General features: G+C 39.2%; 2 long non-coding RNA genes and 1 other non-coding gene across 3 annotated transcripts; all 3 read right to left on the bottom strand.

The window, feature by feature from the left end:
- Positions 1 to 1,195: 1,195 nt before the first annotated feature.
- LOC122021778 lies at positions 1,196 to 21,604 on the bottom strand. The gene is made up of 3 exons (XR_006122643.1): positions 21,399 to 21,604; positions 13,622 to 13,625; positions 1,196 to 1,205 (listed from the first exon to the last, which is right to left on the bottom strand). It is a non-coding gene; the product is annotated as an uncharacterized LOC122021778 (long non-coding RNA).
- Positions 6,384 to 6,724, bottom strand: LOC122021779. The gene is made up of 3 exons (XR_006122644.1): positions 6,631 to 6,724; positions 6,517 to 6,540; positions 6,384 to 6,417 (listed from the first exon to the last, which is right to left on the bottom strand). It is a non-coding gene; the product is annotated as an uncharacterized LOC122021779 (long non-coding RNA).
- LOC122021992 lies at positions 14,582 to 14,700 on the bottom strand. The gene has a single exon (XR_006122743.1). It is a non-coding gene; the product is annotated as a 5S ribosomal RNA (ribosomal RNA).
- Positions 21,605 to 22,821: the final 1,217 nt, after the last annotated feature.

Below are 22,821 nucleotides of genomic sequence, written 5' to 3'. Positions count from 1 at the left end.
AATTTGACTATTGATTTGCCTTCGGTATTATATAATGATTCCCCTTCAGTATCAGATAAGACTTTAGTATATTGACTAAAATTTGGTAGCTGACCTGTGACGACCGTAGAAGCATTGGCCGCATCCTCCTTGGTGATGGGGAAAATTCTGGCATTCGTCGCTACTGGCGGAGCTTCCAGTCTCCCTTGGCTTATCTACGGGCCTTCTATCGCAGCTTGCATCAGGTGTAGCTGTGGGGGAGCACCTCTATTCTGAACCTGCGGAGGGGTAGGTGTCTGGATCTGTGTAGGACAGTTTCTGGCCATATGTCCTTCCATTCCACAGCTGTAGCATCTATTTGTACCTATACGGCATATTCCCGGGTGTTTCTTCCCGCAGGTGGTACACTGAGGAAACGTGAGCTGCTTGCTTGCTGGACCACTCTTGGAATCGTTCCATTGCTTCCTCTTGCCACTGTGATTTCCTTTCCAGCTGGTTCGGGTACTTTGAGATTTCTTTCCTCCCGACTGAGTATGATTCTTGCCCTCATTCATCGCCTTTTGATAGTGTTCCGTGATCAGAGCACTGTTGATTAATTCTTTGGCGGTCTGTGGTCTATTAACTCCGCCGGCCACGTTCAGGGCTATCTCAGGTCTGAGCATCTTCAGCATAAGTCTAACCCTTTCTCTCTCCGTGCTGACCAACTCTGGGCACAGACGCGCTAGGCGGTTGAATTTCTTAACAGCTTCATTAACGGATAGATCACCTTGCCGGAACTCGGTGAACTCATCATAGTGTTTATTTGTGACTCGCATATGGAAAAATTCTTCGAAAAATTCTGTCTCGATGTCTGTCCATGTCATCCGGTTTATTTGTCTTTTTTCTTTCATTCTGTCCCACCACATCCTGGCATCTCCGGTAAGGCAGAACAATGCGCATTTGACTTTCTCGTGCTTAGGCCAATCCAGTAACTCCACTATGCTCTCCACCATCTTGAACTAGGCCTGTGCGTCCCATGGTTCACAGTTATCGGAGAAAGCTTCCGGCTTCAGTCTCTGCTACTGAATCAGATATGCCTCCTGATGAACCACTGGAGATGGGCCTACCGGTGGTGCAGGTGCCGGTGGTACTGGTACAGCTGTAGGTATTACTGGTACTACATTCTGGTGTCCTAGCGGGGTGGCAGGATTCCCCTGTTGATTCAGCAGAGCAGTGATCATCTGCTGCTGTTCCGTAACCTGACGCTGGAGCTCGGTACCTACATGCATCAGATCAGGTGGAGGTGCTGTCTCATCTGCTCTGGTATTACATCTCCTAGCCATCCTTATCTTCATTAATGACAATAGAGCTAGCATAAGTTATTATCATTTCTAACCAGGCTAACGAAATGTTATCATCATTTCTAACTATTTGTAAGTTTGTTGTGTTATCATCCCTAACCTACCATCATGCAACCTAAACTAAAACTGTGACTTAAAAGAATAACGTAAGCATGCATACTACTAAAGCATCATAAATAAAATAAAATAATTAAAAAAATAACTAGGCATAAGCATCAAAAATATATATATATACTAAGCATAAAAATTCTTACTTGGAGTGGCAGGATGTAGGCTTGATGTGTGTGTAGTGGAAGGCTAACCTCGCTCTGATACCAAACTGTAACGCCCGCCCTCCCTGCTACTAAAGGGACGGGGCTACTTACTTACTTAATTATTCTAGAATACACATGCATATTTAAAATTTCTTTCTAGTAACATAAAGCAGCGGAAATGTCATGAAGTTATACTGGAATGTAACATAATACACTTGGTTCATGTCAAACATAACAAAAATAACATAACAGGTCTTTATTTGTCTTAGCCGAGCCACTGCCACACACACCTCCTTGCCTCTCCTGCAGCTCCCTTAGATCATCCATTCCTTGCCTTTATCTGTAGTACAAGGAAAGTAAGCTATGAGCACACAGGCTCAGTAAGATTCTTTTCCTACTCACAAAAACCGTATCTCATAACATAGTCATATAAGCATATAATCAATGGAGACATAATCATCTAACATTATATCATGTGAACATAGCCTCCTATCATATCATATTATTATGAAACATCATACTCTAACATATCATAAATAAAGGAATCATGTGATGTGAATAATAGCAGCATAACATATCATCAGGTTATGAATCATAAACAAAACATCTCATAACATCATGTCCTAAAAGTCATAAGAATATGGCATAACATCATGTCATATAATTTATAAAAAAAAACATAACATATCATGAATGAGAGCATTATGCAGAATGTCTTTTTAAAACATATGTCATGTCAAGTGCAAGATGTCTTTAAACATATCTTTTGATACTTAAACATAATATCATCATCATGAGGGCCCAGGTTGTACCACATACATACATAAATGCCCGCAATCCCTAGGACAGGGTAGCTAGCCTCGAACCTACTAGGGATCTAGACCCGTTCATAGTCCGTCGGCATAGGGGCGTACTAAGGAGCCCATCCCTTTTTACTAGACCCGTTCATAGTCCGTCGGCCTAGGGGCGCTTATGGAGCCCACCCTTGGTACAAGCCATACAAAGTAAAATACATGTCATGCATATCATACCATAATAACTGCCATATCATATCAACATAAATGTCATGCTCTTGTCTTAACATGAAGAGTGCTCTTAATCCCAACTTAAGGGAAGCAACTCTTAGCCATTTTCTTATCATATCATAAGGCATGCATACTTGGGCACACAGCCATCATTAAAAATCATTTTTCATGCCTGGTTCATAAGCTTACATAAATGAGCATGCAACATATTTGAAATAATACATACTTGGGTACATAGTCATCATAAGAATCATTTCATGCATGGTTCATAGGCATACATATATAGGCATGTTACTTGTCTTATCATAAAGCATGCATACTTAAGCATAAAACACATCATAAAAGTCATCCTCATACATAGTTCATAAGCATACTTAAATGAGCATATAATGCATCATAGAAAACATAATCATACATGGAAAAACATTTACTAGCATGACCTAATTCATATCCTAGTATGTGAGACAACTAGCAAAATCATAATTGGGTCTCCAACCCTAATTCCATATAGTGGCCGAAAGTCACCATGCTTGGTTCTAGATTACAACATCATATAAGCTTGTGAACCTTAATAAATTTCAGATCATAAACTACAACATATCATGAACATAAGAAGTTTAGGTTCTAAGCTTCCTAGGCCTTTTAACTTAGTTGTGGCCGAACCTTTTAAGAACATTAACTAAGTTCTATACAAGCATAAGAATACCAAACTAACTTCATATCATATCATAAGGGGATCCATGAGCTTTCTAAATTTAAATTTAAACTTCCTTGAACCCTAGAATATAGCCATGGCCGAAAGTTCATGAAAGGGAAAAGTAAGCTCTAACAACATACAAGCATGAATATTGAATTGCATTCATATCATATCATGAGAAGATTCATGTGCATGCTAGACTTTAAATTTAAACTTCTTGAAACCCTAAAATCTATTATGGCTGAAACTTCAAGAAAAGAAATAACTTCTAAGCAACATACAAACATGAATACCTAGCCAAGTGCATATCGTATCATAAAGAAGTCTATGAACATGTTACATTAGGTTTTAAGCCTCTTGAAACCCTAAAATCTGTCATGGCCGAAACTTCAAGGAAAGGAAAGTGAATTCCAAGCACATCCCAACATGAATACCTAGCCAAGTTTCTTATCATATCATAAGGGAGTCTATAAGCATGTTAGGTTAGGTTTTAAGCTTCTTGAAACCCTATACCCTATTATGGCCAAAACTTCAAAAAAAGGAAATTAAATTCCAAGCAACATACAAAGATGAATACCTAGCCAAGTTCTTATCATATCATAAAGGAATCTATAAGCAAGTTAAATTAGGTTTTGTGCTTCTTGAAACCCTAGATCCATCATGGCCGAACCTTTTCAATAAAGGAAATAAAATTTCCAAGCAACATACAAACATGAATACTTAGTCAAGTTCATATCTTATCATGAACGACTCTATAAGCATGTTAAATTAGGTTTTGAGTTTCACGCCCCCAAAGGAGTACCTGCCAGACAAAAATCCGACAGCATCTCCCCTGTACCGGTGACAATATGAAGCATCACTACAAACAAAATATACATCAGCCACATGCGGCTGGAATATTTATATACACAACCACGCAGTTATAATAACAGCCCACTCGGCTGGAATGAAACAATCACAACCACGCAGTTATATATAAAACAGCACACACGGCTGTACTAAAACACAGCGGAAAAACGAAGAAAAGCCAACACAACACAAATAGATACAATGCATGCCGACACGTCTTAAACACAAATACAACACCAAAACCTGAAGATAGCCACATGGCTAAACACAAATACAATGCCAGAAATAATAAAAAGATATACAAAAGAAAACAAGTACGGTCTTCGGATGTGACGTAGAACCCGGTAGACAGGATACTCCGAGCGACACTCCAACCATCTACCTGAAAACATAAGGATATACATGCGGTGGTGAGTATAGGTAACTCAGCGGGTAATAGACAAGATAGTACATGGTCCATAAACAACATGGAGATCACAAGTATACAGTCTCAGTAGGGAATAAAGAACAGGATCATACTATCATAATCAATGCACCTAAACATAACTGACATAATAACCTGACATATAAACTGTACAAACCACAACTAACATAATGACAGATACATACTCAATCTGGAATCAACATATGGTACAATGATCAGTAAACTCATCGGATCTGCAACAGACGTACCCATGACACCTGTGCAATATAAATACGACTGCATATACATGTAAAATAAATGACATGTATGCAGCATGGCAACCAAATGCAACAACCATATCTCAATCAAGTGCAACAACGACAATCACATGCAACTAGTATCTACTAGGCATGTATGCAAATGCAGATGCACCGCGCATCAAATGTAGGAATAATATCTGCATATGCATGCTCCATGGTCACCCCCGACACCTCTCTAGACACCACGACCCCAGTATGGCCGAGTGGCTTGGGTCCGTGACAACTGTACTACCCTCCAACCCACTATATAGTGGTCGAGGCGGACAGTCCACTAGTAGCTATCTAGCTACATAGCATCAGGGTCCCTGACTGCTCACAATGGAGGATCTCACTAAACCTCGTGACCGGGTGGCAGGACAGGACGAGCGGCAACTGCTCTAGCTACCACTACCCATGAGTGGCCGAGTGTGCGGCGCTAAACCAAACCAACTGATGACTCTCTCACCACAAGGGAGACAATGGTCATCAGATGCAATGAATGATGAACATGATATATATATATATAATCATCATCCATGCAACAACCCCAAACCTCATAAATACCTCCAACATGAGTACAATCGTCATGATACCTCCACGTATCCCACCAAACATATGTACCCACTACACATGTATAATCAACCAAAACTCCAATAATCCCACCAGACACATGTACACAAAAATATAAATACAATCAGCATGTATCCTCCAATAAAAACACAATGGACATGTGTATATACTCCGAACATACAATCAACACAACTCCTCCAAAAGTACATGACAAATACATGTGTACATACAACATGCAAATGCACGGTCAACAAGATGACTCCTATAACACATACCCACCTATGTACAGTCCACATCATATACCCAATCAACATGGTAATACCAACAACCCGACAAACCCTACAAGACATACTCTACACGTGTAATCACAACATAGTAGATATCAAGAGTGGAGACTGTATATGAATTAAATAGATCATCACAAGGGTCAAGCATCGGTATCAAGCAGTAAAGCAACAAACGAACACGATATAAGATAAAGCATCATAAACCATCACATAAAACCATGCACTAAGCTCAATAAAAAATCTACATAGAGGCAAGGAAGAAATACCCGCCTTCATACATAGATCGTGTCCATAAATCCCACGTAGAGACGCTCGTCCCGAATCCAAATCCTGCAGCAATCAATATATATATATTTTTTATTTAGCTAAATTCATATGAATAAAAATAGCTAAATAAAATCCCCACCCAATCAGGATAACTTCACTCAAATATGATCTGTAATTAATCCTCCAAATAATCCTTAATCACACTCCTTCTAGATCTCAACATAATCCATAAATTCCAACCAAATACAAACCCCAATCAATCTAATCGTATTTAAAACCCTCCTTCACATTTCACATGCCCAAATGAAGAAACCCTTACATAAAACTGCGAACCTAATTTAGCAATATTCTATTAAACCAATCAGAAATACCTCATTGATACATCACTTACCATGGAAGGTTGTAGCTGATCAACACTCACAGCTCCCACCATAACCCTGCCAACAGCTACCAAAGCATTCATACATCAATCCTTCCAAAAATTTGTCCAAGAAGCAAAAATACAGCAATGTATCTACTGAATCCTACAACCGGAATCACACTCACCTCAATTGATCCCAAATCAAGCTGCTGTTCACCACCCGGATCAAGAAGGAGGGATCAGAATTCAACCAAACAACACATCACTAACTCATTTCCAGCAACAACTATGCACCTTACCTCTTCACCCGAGAGCTACCAAAGACCCCAGCCACAAGAATTGGAGAAGAAGAAGTTCTTCTCAAGGAAGATCCATCACTAGGTTTATCCGAAGTATCCTCCTAGACCAGAACAGAGAGAGCACCATAAACGCAGAAAAATCCTTGAATTCATAGAATCTCTCAGCCAAGACTTACCTCAATCAATCCCTACAGCTGGTGTCGTGCGATCCACAGCTACTGCGACGAGGAACCGAAACTAGGGCTCCGATTCTTGCTCTTGGCCAAGATCAAGCTGTGCTGAGGCGGCACCTTGGATCAAGAAGAAGGTGGTAGACCTGAAGCTAGGGCTCAGGAAACGGTGGCCAGCACCAGCTGCTCATGGGTGTCCGGCAGTGGCTAATCGGAGCAGCACGGGGTCGGCATCGCGGGTTAGGGGAGGAATCACCAGGGAGAGGGAGGAGAGGATCGAGCCGCCTAGTAGCCAAGAGAGCTTGGCATCGGAGAGGCACGCAGAGGAAAGGTCGCTGCCGGCGGTGAACTCGCGGTGGCCGGCGATCGGGAGAGGAGGTATCGCCGGAGAAGGGTCGGCATATGAGTTGTCGGGGAAGGAAGGTAATTGGGTTAGGGTTCGGCGTTTGGGAAAAGAAAAAGGAGAGAAATATAAATTAAATCCAACATTTTCTCACTTAAATGAGGTGTCCTAAACAGGCTTTATCCAAACCCATAAATTTGTCCCCGTAAAATCCATCGTACGAGCTCCGAAAAATTCTCAGAAAATTTCTAAAAATTTTTGAAAAATCCAATAAGATTTTTCGTCCAATAACATTTATTATTTAATTTTGCGATGTCTTACATTCTCCCCCACTAATAAAAATTTGGTCCCCAAATTTACTACTCAACTCAGGGATCCTCATCCAAGGGTAATAGCCAAATCACACTCATATACCACTCACTCCAAGTACTCTAACCAAACAGCATCCTCATGTACTACTCCACCCTAGTATCATAAACATATCCCCAAACATGACAATCCACCTCCAAATGAATAGCGATGACTCTGTGAGCTATGAACTCACCCTATTCCCGCTACTCACACTCTGCAATCTAGCCAACTGCGAGATAAATCAACTACCTCTGAAATCCAAAATCCACTATCAACAGATCCTCCAACATATGTATAGTATGCTCAGACTATCCATCAGTATGAGGGTGAAAATCTGTACTAAAGCAAAGCTCTTAACCCAAAGTCTACTATAACCTCAGTCAAAACCATGATGTGAAATCGCGGATCTCCATCCGATACACCACTCAGAGATATACCATAATGTCCAGTAATCTCTCCACAGTATAATCCTGCTACTCAATCCAAAAGAATCTGTCCTACAAATCACTAGCTAGGGAGCATAGTCCTCAACAAATCAATGATTACCCGACACACCATATCCTCTCCATATCCTGGGTAATCTCACCACAAAGTCCGTCATAACATGCTCCCAACTCCATTCCCACATACGAGTCTACTGACACAATTCTACTGGTCTCCGATGTTCAACTTCCAATTGCTAGCATGCTAGACATCAAGCTACTAAATCCACGATGTCCTTCTTCCTATTATTCCACCAATAAGAATGCTTCCAATCTCCAAACATCATGTGTCACCCGAATGTATCGCAAATCCATATCAATGTGTTTCCTGCAGTAACTCCTCTCGGATAAGAAGTGACTCAGCAACACACATAATCTCCCACGAAGAAAGAGAATCTAATTCTCATTACCTGAGAATTCTACTTACTAGCACAAGACTAATCTGCTCATGCTACATCGTAACTGCACCGACTCCCAGATACGATACATTTGTGTAGAGTACAAATCCATCTACACTAGAAAGTATAACTAAGATAGTGCAGTTATCAGCTTCTCGTTTCAACTCTTGAAACTGATCTCATAAGCATCTATCCAAGAAAATCTCATACCCCTCCTAGACAGTCCAATCAACTGTCTAATGCTAGAGAAATCCTCTATCAATCTCCGGTAATATCTAGCCAAACTAAGAAAACTGCGAGTCTCCTGTATAGACTATGTCCACTCCCAACTGATAACAGCTTCTAACTACCATGGATCCACTAATATCTCTCTACTAAAGACAACGCGTCCCAAAATCTTGCAGAAGATAATTACAATACGTACTACTGAACCTCACATATAGATGTTCCCGTCGAAACATCTCTAGAACTATGCGAAATTGGTGTACATGATCCACTTTGGATAGTGAATAGATCACAACATCGTCAATGAAGACAATGAAAATCGATCCAATCACCCTAGGAATACCAAGTACATCAAATCCATAAAAACATCTAAGGTACGGTATACCTAAAATGATAATACCAATAACCCATAATGTACGTACGATAGGCTTACTCAACCGTAGGATCCCCAACAACAAGCCTATGATCATATCACCAACTACAAATCACCAAATCCATAGATATCACACATGTGCTACTCTCCATGTCACTATCAACATCAATTACCAACTAATAGATCATCAAACCAAATATCCACCAAAAGATCATCAACAAATAACATATCACCACCTGATCTCACAATGACCACTAATCACAAATCATCCTCAACATCAATCAATCATACCAGATAGTCCCCTAAGCAAAGATAGAGAAAAAGGAAAGCATCCAACCCTCAACACCTACTGCCAACAAACTAAATGTATCCAAAAATATCTGCTAAATCTCATCATCTCATCCTTTCTGATAATCAAATATCCACAATAAAAGAATGTCAATCCCAAGTCCAAAGATTCACACCATCTCCTGACTGAGAGTCTACCCATCAAGAGAGTATCTCCACCACCCTCATAATCATCCTACATATGTCCCTTGACAAATGCTGATAAAAGGTCAACCCTCTAATATGAGATATAGACCACAAGATCTGGTAAAATGATCACGGGGTTAAGGTCTTGAACCACCTGATAAAGACAATGTTAGCTGAGTCGTCTAACCATTGTCTTGTACCCCATCATACTGTGATTGCTCCACCCTGAGGTTCAGCAACCTCCAGTATCGAGTAATGAAGACAAATATAGAGGAACGCTATAACTAAATAGCTGATCAAACTATCTGTCAATCAACGCTCAACCCCTCCAAGATCATCATCTGAAACTATACCTAATTACGGTCGGACCTCCTAGGTATTACTCAACTAACACCAATTCCTCCGCACCATTGCAGGGTATATATCACTAAATACATCATGGATATCTAATCATATCTAATAGCTCCATGAGTCAGGATCTCCCATGGAACAACGTTAGGCGAGTCGACTGATCATCGCCTTATAATCCATCATGCTACCGAAGGAAGAAGAGAACTACTCTCTCTCCAAACACCTCAAGGAAATCACTAAGTGATGACCTGATCTCCAAAAAACATTCTCTGCTTCTTCCTTCATGTGGTACCAGGTCACGTAAAGGTCAAGCAGCTAACTTCAACTTTCTTACGTCAGTACAAATCATATATCTAAATGTACTCTCCAAGTTATACCCTATTAATGGTTGTATCTCAAAGTGTTAAGCATGTAGCCTTATACTTTTCCCACATCAGTGGAGGTATCCTATCCGAATGTACCTTCTAAGTCATCCTATCAGGTACAATCAGTCCATGGTCAAAGTCCCCATGGAATAGGATACATCAATCCTCTATAGACTAACTAAGCCGACAATGGTATACGGCTAATTCAGTCCTTTCCACGACGATACAAGTCATGTACTCAAATATATCTCCCAAAATATCTAACCAAGCACAAGTAACCCCAAAGATTAGAATCTCTAAAAATAGAGTATGATGATACCCTAATGATCGAACTACTAACTAAATCGGTCGTCAACTAACTGATCTAATAAAGGTAAATCAATCCTCGTCAAAATCAACTAAGGTAAAATCGATCCACCACTACCCAAGTCAACAAGGGTAATCTACAAACCTAACCAATCGGAGTAAATCAATACTCTACTAATCAAAATAACAGGAGTACACCGATACTCCACTAACTGAGTCAACATGAGTATACAAATATCATCCACTACCCAGCTAATAAAAATAGAGACTGGTATGTGACTCTAACTATCAATCAACTAGTAATAGCATACACCAAAACCACTGATAGTATGATATGACCAATCCTCTGAGACTGTAATCCTTGATCTCCATTAGGTCAACCGTGATCAGTGATTGACCCAACACATGCAATGCATGCAACAAACAAATAGGCAGGTACTAACAAGAGTACTAACAGATGTCATAACCAACTATCATGGACAACAATACATACACCAACAGAAATACATGATAACAATATGCAAACATACCTCCTATTGCCTGGAGATGTCCTGCTGCTGCCTGGTTCCAAAACCCGTAAAGTCACATCAAGAAAATCGAAATACGAAATCCAAAGACACGAATAACAGGCATCGTACCTGCTCTGATACCAAAAATTGGTCTCAGATAAATCTCGAAAAACCAGAACACATAGCAAGACAGGTATCGTACCCGCTCTAATACCAATAAATTGTCACGCCCCCAAAGGAGTACCTGGCAGACAAAAATCCGACAGCATCTCCCCTGTACTGGTGACAATATGAAGCATCACTGCAAACAAAATATACATCAGCCATATGCGGCTGGAATATTTATATACACAACCACGCAGTTATAATAACAGCCCACTCGGCTGGAATGAAACAATCACAACCACGTAGTTATATATAAAACAGCCCACACGGCTGAACTAAAACACAGCGGAAAAACGAAGAAAAGCCCACACAACACAAATAGATACAATGCATGCCGACACGGCTTAAACACAAATACAACACCAAAACCTGAAGATAGCCACATGGCTAAACACAAATACAATGCCAGAAATAATAAAAAGATATACAAAAGAAAACAAGTACGGTCTTCTGATGTAACGTAGGACCCGGCAGACAGGATACTCCGAGCGACACTCCAACCATCTACCTGAAAACATAAGGATATACATGCGGTGGTGAGTATAGGTAACTTAGCGAGTAATAGACAAGATAGTGCATGGTCCATAAACAACATGGAGATCACAAGTATACAATCTCAGTAGGGAATAAAGAACATGATCATACTATCATAATCAATGCACCTAAACATAAATGACATAATAACCTGACATATAAACTATACAAACCACAACTAACATAATGACAGATACATACCCAATCTGGAATCAACATATGGTACAATGATCAGTAAACTCATCGGATCTGCAACAGATGTACCCATGACACCTGTGCAATATAAATACGACTGCATATACATGTAAAATAAATGACATGTATGCAGCATGGCAACCAAATGCAACAACCATATCTCAATCAAGTGCAACAACGACAATCACATGCAACTAGTATCTACTAGGCATATATGCAAATGCAGATGCACCGCGCATCAAATGCAGGAATAATAACTACGTATGCATGCTCCATTATCACCCCCGGCACCTCTCCAGACACCACGACCCTAGTATGGTCGAGAGGCTTGGGTCCGTGACAACTGTACTACCCTCCAGCCCACTATATAGTGGTCGAGGCGGACAGTCCACTAGTTGCTATCTAGCTACATAGCATCAGGGTCCCTGACTGCTCACAACGGCGGATCTCACTAAACCTCGTGACCGGGTGGCACGACAGGACGAGCGGCAACTGCTCTAGCTACCACTACCCATGAGTGGCCGAGTGTGCGGCGCTAAACCAAACCAACTGATGACTCTCTCACCACAAGGGAGACAATGGTCATCAGATGCAATGAATGATGAACATGATATATATATATATAATCATCATCCATGCAACAACCCCAAACCTCATAAATACCTCCAACATGAGTACAATCGTCATGATACCTCCACGTATCCCACCAAACATATGTACCCACTACACATGTATAATCAACCAAAACTCCAATAATCCCACCAGACACATGTACACAAAAATATAAGTACAATCAACATGTATCCTCCAATAAAAACACAACGGACATGTGTATATACTCCGAACATACAATCAACACAACTCCTCCAAAAGTACATGACAAATACATGTGTACATACAACATGCAAATGCACGGTCAACAAGATGACTCCTATAACACATACCCACCTATTTACAGTCCACATCATATACCCAATCAGCATGGTAATACCAACAACCCGACAAACCCTACAAGACATACTCTACACGTGTAATCACAACATAGTGGAGACTGTATATGAATTAAATAGATCATCACAAGGGTCAAGCATCGGTATCAAGCAGTAAAGCAACAAACGAACACGATATAAGATAAAGCATCCTAAACCATCACATAAAACCATGCACTAAGCTCAATAAAAAATCTACATAGAGGCAAGGAAGAAATACCCGCCTTTATACATAGATCGTGTCCACAAATCCCACGTCGAGACGCTCGTCCCGAATCCAAATCCTGCAGCAATCAATATATACATATTTTATTTAGCTAAATTCATATGAATTAAAATATCTAAATAAAATCCCCACCCAATCAGGATAACTCCACTCAAATATGATCTCTAATTAATCCTCCAAATAATCCTTAATCACACTCCTTCTAGATCTCAACATAATCCATAAATTCCAACCAAATACAAACCCCAATCAATCTAATCGTATTTAAAACCCTCCTTCACATTTCACATGCCCAAATGAAGTAACCCTTACATAAAACTGCGAACCTAATTTAGCAATATTCTATTAAACCAATCAAAAATACCTCATTGATACATCACTTACCTTGGAAGGTTGTAGCTGATCAACACTCACAGCTCCCTCCATAACCCTGCCAACAGCTACCAAAGCATTCATACATCAATCCTTCCAAAAATTTGTCCAAGAAGCAAAAATACAGCAATGTATCTACTGAATCCTACAACCGGAATCACACTCACCTCAATTGATCCCAAATCAAGCTGTTGTTCACCACCCGGATCAAGAAGGAGGGATCAGAATTCAACCAAACAACACATCACTAACTCATTTCCAGCAACAACTATGCACCTTACCTCTTCACCCGAGAGCTACCAAAGACCCCAGCCACAAGAATTGGAGAAGATTAAGTTCTTCACAAGGAAGATCCATCACTAGGTTTATCCGAAGTATCCTCCTAGACCAGAACAGAGAGAGCACCATAAACGCAGAAAAATCCTTGAATTCATAGAATCTCTCAACCAAGCCTTACCTCAATCAATCCCTACAGCAGGTGTCGTGCGATCCACAGCTACTGCGGCGAGGAACCGAAACTAGGGCTCTGATTCTTGCTCTTGGCCAAGATCAAGTTGTGCTGAGGCGGCACCTTGGATCAAGAAGAAGGTGGTAGACCTGAAGCTAGGGCTCAGGAAACGGTGGCCAGCACCAGCTGCTCATGGGTGTCCGGTAGTGGCTAATCGGAGCAGCACGGGGTCGGCATCGCGGGTTAGGGGAGGAATCACCAGGGAGAGGGAGGAGAGGATCGAGCCGCCTAGTAGCCAAGAGAGCTTGGCATCGGAGAGGCACGTAGAGGAAAGGTCGCTGCCGGCGGTGAACTCGCAGTGGCCGGCGATCGGGCGAGGAGGAATCACCGGAGAAGGGTCGACAGATGAGTTGTCGGGGAAGGAAGGTAATTGGGTTAGGGTTCGGCATTTGGGAAAAGAAAAAGGAGAGAAATATAAATTAAATCCAACATTTCCTCACTTAAATGAGGTGTCCTAAACAGGCTTTATCCAAACCCATAAATTTGTCCCCGTAAAATCCGTCGTACGAGCTCCGAAAAATTCCCAGAAAATTTCTAAAAATTTCTGAAAAATCCAATAAGATTTTTCGTCCAATAACATTTATTATTTAATTTTACGATGTCTTACATTAAAAGTAGGTGCAACACGAGGACTACCCAGGGGGTCACCCATCCTAGTACTGCTCTCGCCCAAGCACGCTTAACTACGGAGTTCTGATGGGATCCGGTGCATTAGTGCTGGTATGATCGCACCCTAGATCCATCATGGCCGAACCTTTTCAATAAAGGAAATAAAATTTCCAAGCAACATACAAACATGAATACTTAGTCAAGTTCATATCTTATCATGAAGGAGTCTATAAGCATGTTAAATTAGGTTTTGAGCTTCTTGAAACCCTAGATCCATCATGGCCAAAACTTCAAGGAATGGAAATTAAATTCCAAGCAACATACAAACATGAATACTTAGTCAAGTTCATATCTTATCATAAAGGAGTCTATAAGCATGTTAAATTAGGTTTTGAACTTCTTGAAACCCTAGATCCATCATGGCCGAAACTTCAAGGAAAGGAAATTAAATTCGAAGCAACATACAAACATGAATACTTAGTCAAGTTCATATCTTATCATAAAGGAGTCTATAAGCATGTTAAGTTAGGTTTTGAGCTTCTTGAAACCCTAGATCCATCATGGCCAAAATTTCAAGAAAAGGAAATTAAATTTCAAGCAACATACAAACATGAATACCTAACCAAGTTCTTATCATATCATAAGGGAGTCTATAAGAATGTTAGGTTAGATTTTACGCTTCTTAAAGCCCTAGAATATTCATGGCCGAAACATATAAAGAAGAAGATCAAGCTTTAAACAACCTCCAACATAAATCTTTAACTAAGTTCATATCATAACATAAGGACATCCATGAGCATGGTTTTCTTTTCTTTTATTTTTATTTTAAAGCATTCTAACCTTATAGAAATTTCGTAAACGACTTGTACCACAGGTGAGGGGATACTTACATCCTTGTGTTTGATTTCCTTAGGTGAGTAATCTTGATTGTGGAGCCTTCCTAAAGATGAGTCCTCCTTTGTTTGGGTTTCGGCAATGGGTGGGGAGAAAGCTTGGTCACGGTGAAGAGAAAGAGGGAGGAGGAAGAGAGAAAAATGAAGATTTTCCTTCATTTCTCCTTTTATTCCATATGAGAAGAAGAAGGAAAAATGGGTTTTTCCTTCTCTTTTCCTTTAATTCTCCTTTAATGAAAAGAGGAGGTAAGAATCCTCTTTTCTTTTGAGAGGAAGAAGGCAACTCTAACTTCTCCTTCTAAATGAAAGAAACTCTTTTCTTACTCTTAACTATGTTGTCACTTCTCTTTCTAACAATATCTTCTCTTGGTCTATTGGTTAACACATACATGCATCTAGTAAGAGATCCAAGGTTCAAACCTTGGTCATCTCTTTTTGGTTCTCTTATTTTTATTGTTTTTGAAATTTTACATATAAGGCCTATTTTTATTCATGATAAAAAATATATCTAAAATCTTGCTAAGTATCCTATGGGTGTTACAAGAATAGGGTTCTTGACCCTTTTATACGCTAGGGAACGAGCGCCGCACGGGCCGTGGCACGACCGTGCAAGGTTGGCATGGCCACGCCTTTCCTTCTTTCTGGTTGAGTGGCACGGCCGTGCGAGTCCGCACGGCAGTGTCTTCCTTGGCCGCTGGTTGTGAGGCACGACCGTGCAAGATTGCACGACCATGCTATGCTTCCTCTCTGGAGTGGCCACACGACCGTGCAAGGTTGCACGGTCATGGCCTTCTGCTTCTCTGCCCAGGGTCACACGATCGTGTGGCCTTGCACGGCCCAAGCTCCTATGTACCCTTTTTCTCCATTTCCGCTCCAAATAACGTCCTGTCAACAAGAAAACAAGCAAAGAGCAGATCTCCAAACAAAAGAGTAGTTATGATGAGTATTCACTAAAGAAGAGGATTATGCAAAGAATATGTATGCATAAAGCAAGTGAATGTGCGCTAAAACATGCATAAACGATCATACTATTTATGCACATCACACCCCCAGACTTAAAGCTTTGCTTGTCCTCAAGAAAAAACCCGCAATCTAGATTCATGTGGTTAAACAGTGCATCATAATCTCTAGCAAGTCAATCTAATTCTATCAAATGATTTCATTGGTGAGCAAGATACAAAAGTAGTTTAAGTATGACCTAAGTAGTAGTCCTCCATGCTCAGTGCTAAAGTGGCCTAGATTTATCAAGTTTCATTCCCTAAGTCTAGTCAAGTCGTCATAAAATTGTGTTCCTTATGCTTCAGGCGATAGGAACTTACCTGCCACACGCAAGGTTCGTTCCCCTCAAAAATGCTATACATCGCCCACACAAGGTCTTAAACGAATACTCAGTATTAAGAGAAACATAGCATTCATTTCCCCAGTAATCTAACTCGATCTCAAAGGGGTGAATTGCTTGTTTCCACTCACGACAACTATTTTTTTATCCCTTATTTTTTTCCATTTTTTTTCTTTGAATGTTTGCAAAGTATCAAACTTGAACAAACCTTCAATTTTTTATTTTTTTAATTTTTTTTGGGATTGATTTTTTCAAATGAGCTTACATGATCTGAGTTTATCCAGTAACCAAAATGTAGTTGAGAGGTCACCATAGAAACACAAGTACTAGTCCAATCCTATGAATCATGACTATTTTAGAGTTATCAACCATAAAAAATAAGCATAGTGTATAGAGATCTTAAAACAAGGCCAATACTTAAACTCTTATATTAAAAATATTGCTCACTTCATGCTATCATAGATAGAAAAAGACAAAAATAAAACCAAATGCATCTAATGCATCCCCCCAGACTTAAACTTTTCAATGTCTCAATGAAAAATAAAAATAAAGTGGAGGAGATTAAAAGTAAGAGAAGTTACTAAATGATGCGTGCCAAATATCCATGTCATTAACTTCTTTATCATGTAGTTGCACTCCTCCTAATATTTGAATCCTATAAAAGAAGATAGACAACAAAAATTAAGTAGAGGGTATGATTGATTATCAATGAAGTAAAAACAAACTAAAAAAAATAAGGAAAATGAACTTGGGTTGCCTCCCAAGAAGCGCTTGTTAAGGTCATTAGCTCAACCACCTCATTAGATTCTTCGAAATCTCGCTCTTGGAGGGGTAAGATATTTTAGAACCCTCTTACTAAGGGCTATTATTATGGAGGGAGCTCTTGAAAATTCTTTCAGGAGGTCAAAGATGGTTCAGATTGAGCTTCCAATTATAGGCCCCATGAAAATCTGCACACCCAAAAGAAAAACATGCCTCTCCCAAGCATGCTATATTAGATAGAACTAGAATCTTATTAAGATGAACTGAGTATGTATCAAAAATTGAATCACTTCCAATAAAATCAATTATAGGTACCTCTATTAAGTTTTCCAAAGGATCGCTAGAAATACTAACCTTGCATTGTTGAGATATACTTGAAAGTTCTAAACATGTGGATGTGACTTCTTCAGAATTAAGCACTGGTTCTAGCTCTAACTCAAGTGATTTTCCTTCTGAAAATGGTGATTCTTGGGGCTTTGCTTCCATTGCACAAGTCCCTACACATTTATCATCAACCAATTCCATTCATACAAATTCCATGGCATCAATTGGTTGTGTCATCAAAGTAGGTGATTTTTGGGGTGTTTCCTACATAGTACACGTCCCTACACTTTTATCCACCACGTTACCATCAAAAGAATTGAAGAGCCCACTAACATCAATAACATCAATAGAGGAATCAACAGCTTTATTAGAAGTTTGTAGTAATTGTTATAAAGCTAGGATCCCCCGTTGCACCATTAGCTCTTCAGAATCATGTGTTGTGGTCTTCATCTGGCATGGATCAGGAATATTTGGGTTTCGAGAGTCCTCCAAGTCAATCGGCTCATCTGGTTGTGAAAGATGTGGTCAGTCCAATGAAAAGTCATCCTGAAACTCTGACGGACTCTGATACACATGGAAAGAATGCTCAACATTTTGTATGTATTTGTAGTCCAAATCTTGATGGTTCATCCAAAATTGATTGTAATGTTGAGACGGGCCAGAGATCTACTGTTGGAATAATAACTGCTCACTCTGCTCTTGAATTAGTTGGGGTTGAAGGTTCTGAATTTGATGATCTTCCCAGTCATAGTTATAACTATTAGGAACTTGCTCATATGTATCCTGATGTTGAGGTTGAACCAAATACTGAAGTTCCAGAGTCTTAGCAGATTTTTGGAAAAAATGGCAAATAGCAGTTGGATGAGATGTGCTACCACACACTCCACAAAGGAACTCAAATTGATCATCTTCTGAATCATAATATTCATCAATGGAAGATCTTGCACTCATGGGTGTGAAAAATTCTCTTGAAGTCCTACTTGACATGTTAGTGCTCAAGATATTCAAGAAAAAATTATGACAGAAAAATAAAAATAAAGAATTAAAGATAAGAAATAAAATGTTATATGAAAGCAAGAAACAAAACACAGAATTTAAATTGCTAGGAAAAAAAATGCAGGTTTTTTTTTTGGAATTATGAAGATGGAAAAACAAAAACTATTCGCAAGTCTAGACTAACTAAATTGCTAATCTACTAATGTTAATGCGAACAGTGCCCGGCAACTGCGCCAAAAACTTGCTACGCAACCGCAAGTGTACGGTTTCGTCGTCAGTAATATAAAAGATTTGTCGAATCCACAGGGACTGTTGATTAAACACTAGAGATGTCGCAAGTAAGTTATCAAGACGGTCGAAAGTTAGCTTTGGCGCTTGCAAACTATCGAGTGTGATTGAAGAGAGAAAAAAGGTTGAGAGAGAGAGAGAAGAGATCTTAGAGGGAATGAGCTTCAGGAGATGGATTCTAGGATTTCGGTTTCATTGTAATACTAGGAGATACTACATAGATTGTTTAGTTTCAACCCTCTATGTCCATGCTCTTGTAGAAAGTTAGATTAGTCAATATCCCTAAGTATCGATAGAGACGATCCCTGTGAAATCCTGTAACGGTTAACCCCCCTGTCACGAGGGTGCCTCGGTAGATCGCAAGAATTCGTGTCTAGTAAATAGCAATAAGGATAAAGGTAGATGGTACGGGTTCCTACTTCCTTATGGAGGGATTGCCTCTCCTTTCAAGAGATTGTCCTAGATGTCCGTGAACGGGTTACTATTGTCACTTGGGCCCCTTGGGTGTACGATCTAGAGCACTCTTTCTATAGGAGCAGTAATTCCTAAGGGATTGTTTTTCTTTTGGGAACGTCTTAGACGTCCGGAAACACCCCTGCCACTGGATCCGTGTGAAGTAAAAACTTTTGAAAAACTTACGAGTACGAGTTTCTAAACCTCAATCTACAGTAGATCTACAAAGGGAAACAAAGAATATACCCTTGATGCACGCCCTACGTGAATCCCGCTCGTCCAATGGTGCCGGATCTCAAGGTTGTCAAAGTAGACAACCCTCTAGAAGTATCCACACGAACACAAGAAGGAGATCACCAAACTAAAGTGTGCTAGCACCTTAGTTGGGTTCGGCAAAATGAGGAGAGGGAGAGAAGAAAATGGAGCAAGGAAGAAGATGAAGGAATCAATGAAAATAACTCACAAAATGAAATTTATTCCTCCAAATGATGTGGCCGGCCACATTAAGAGGATGTGTAACCTCCATGGAATGCCAAGAGTCACAACTCTTGGTAACTCCCATGAGGTGGCATCCCACTTAAGCAACCATGATGATGTGGTGGATCATCATTGGCCCACTCAATGCCAACTCACCAATGAGGTGGCATAAAGTAAAGTCAAACTTGACTCTTCATCTTCCTCTCAAGTCAAGTCAAACTTGACTTAATCTATCTCATGGTTGATCTAATCCAACCATTTAATTCAAGCCAATTTAATATAATGAATCTAATTCATTTAATTAAATTGATTTAATGAGTCATAATCTAAATTAGACTCATTGAACACATGAATCAACTTGAGTCCAACTCAATTAGCCCAATTAGGATTACTCTTAATCAAATTTGATTCATTAAATGAATCTATTTCTCTTGGTTCATCATATGAACCTAATCTCCATCTAATTGTCCTTAGTGTGTGACCCTATAGGTTCTTGTAACGTTGGCAATGCCCCTAAACCCATTTAGGGGCATAAGTAATGAGCGGTATCTAGCAACACATCATTACACTACAACAAAAACCTTCATAGACATCGGTTTTCCACCGGTGTCTATTTCATTTTCGACCGATGTCTATGAAGCCGATGTTAAAAGTCTGCCATTTTAGACATCGGGTTAAAACCGGTGTAGTATTACTTAACGACACTGGTCTTCGAATTGGTTATTAACCGGTGTAGTATCACTTAACGACACTGTTTCATCAACGGTGTAAAACCGATGTAATATTGTATGTTAATAATACCAGTTTTGGCAGCGGTAAATGACCAATGTAATATTAGTTAATAACACCGATTTTGCAACGGTGGAAAACCGATGTAATAAGTATATTTTTTTAACAGCACAAATTTGATTCTTCATTCAATAATCTTCTTATACACAAATATTCATAAATTATACAAATATTCTTCATTCAATAATATCCATAAAATACACAAATATTCACAAATTATATAAATAATCTTTTTACAACAGTATCTATAAAATACCCAAACATTCTTTTTACATCAAAAGCTAGCTAATAGATATCAAAATCAAGGTAGAACATTCTTTTAACACATCAAGGTAGAACCACACTTCAAATGTAATCTAGCATGCATTCAGCCCACTCGAACCGCACTTCATCAATTTCAACTCTGGAGTACTTGAGATTTGTAAACTGTAAAAACACATAAATCCACCATATGTCAAATAACTAAAACAAATGTGTACATGTATCAAATAAAATAGAATACTGAGGTTGTCAAAGATTTCAAACCAGCAGTGCATGCATGAGCCTCAGGCAATGTTGAAAAATCATTAGCTCGTAGTCTCTCTGTCACATCATTATATAGCCACTTCAACCATTGACCAACAAACCTAAAAGAATATGCTGAAACCAGCAGCGGAAAGAGTCTGCTTTGCTGAGTTTTGTAATCAATGACCTGTGAGAGAAAGGTTAAATAAGAATTTGTAACTGCACGAACACACCTTTTCAAGAGGATGAAAGACTAAATAGAATGTTTACTTTAGGTGGATAAACAAGAGGATGATATTGTGGTAAATTAATATATGTATGTCAGAATATTTTTCAATGTAGCACAGAGTACTGATATTGTGCCTGAGTCTCAGAAGAACCATCTTGTGATCCAAATTGCCTACAAACACAACTATATCTCACAGCAATGCACACAGCTCGAGATAAAGCCTTAGAAGCATCAGAGACAATTGTTTGATGAACATAAACCATTGTCCCATATAAAAGCTACCTTGGGACATCAGATTGCACATACTTCCCTTCCCTTGTGACTTGTGAAACCCTGGACAATATTGAAAATAAAAAACAATCAATATCATTGATAAGCAATGTAGAGATCACATCTCAAATACCTCAGTCAAAAACCACTACTCATACAATTTCTCTAGTAATGTTAAACTGTAAATAGAATAAGAGAGGTAAAATTCCCTTTGCAGGGTCAAAGTAAACATAATGAAGATTTAGGTATGATCATTTAAACTAATACACTAGTCCAATCTAGAGTTAATATGACTGCATGCAGAAAAAAGATATTACATGTATTAGCCTTAAGAAACATCCACAATTGACCAAGTTTGCCAACTTTGTCAAGATCGATCCTATTCTGAATGAAAATAGGTCCATAGGTCCTGATCATAGGATCGGAACATAGGATCATAAGAGAATTAACTTATATATTTTATAATTATATTTAACATTTAACATTTATCATATATTTTTAGTTTTCACTATATAGTATTACTATGAATATTTTATGACTAATATTCTGAATCGTAAAAAACAATTATAAAAGAATTATTGTTCTGAACTGCATGGGTGGATACTTTTCCAAGACCACCAGGCCACCACTGCACATGTGTGAAATGGATGCCATTATCATTGAAACATTTAGGGATATTTTCATCTAAATTATTTTTACAAATAATTTGGTTTTGTGGAGAAAATTATTGTTGAATAATACATGAAGCTATACGATTGTGAAAAGGCACTATTGTCTCAAGGGATCTATTAGTGAATCTAGGTTGGATCTTCAAAACACAGATTGATACTGCTACTTGCTTGAAGTAAGTGTAGGGCTGTGAGTAACAAATTCATCTATTTTGGGATCAAATGTCGCTATTCTTTCAAGACCTTGAACATTT

The sequence above is a fragment of the Zingiber officinale genome, chromosome 9A (genome assembly GCF_018446385.1).
Source record: "Zingiber officinale cultivar Zhangliang chromosome 9A, Zo_v1.1, whole genome shotgun sequence".
In the NCBI taxonomy this organism is placed as follows: domain Eukaryota; kingdom Viridiplantae; phylum Streptophyta; class Magnoliopsida; order Zingiberales; family Zingiberaceae; genus Zingiber; species Zingiber officinale.
Note: the sequence above shows the minus strand (reverse complement) of the source record. Positions and strands in the feature narration are given on the sequence as shown.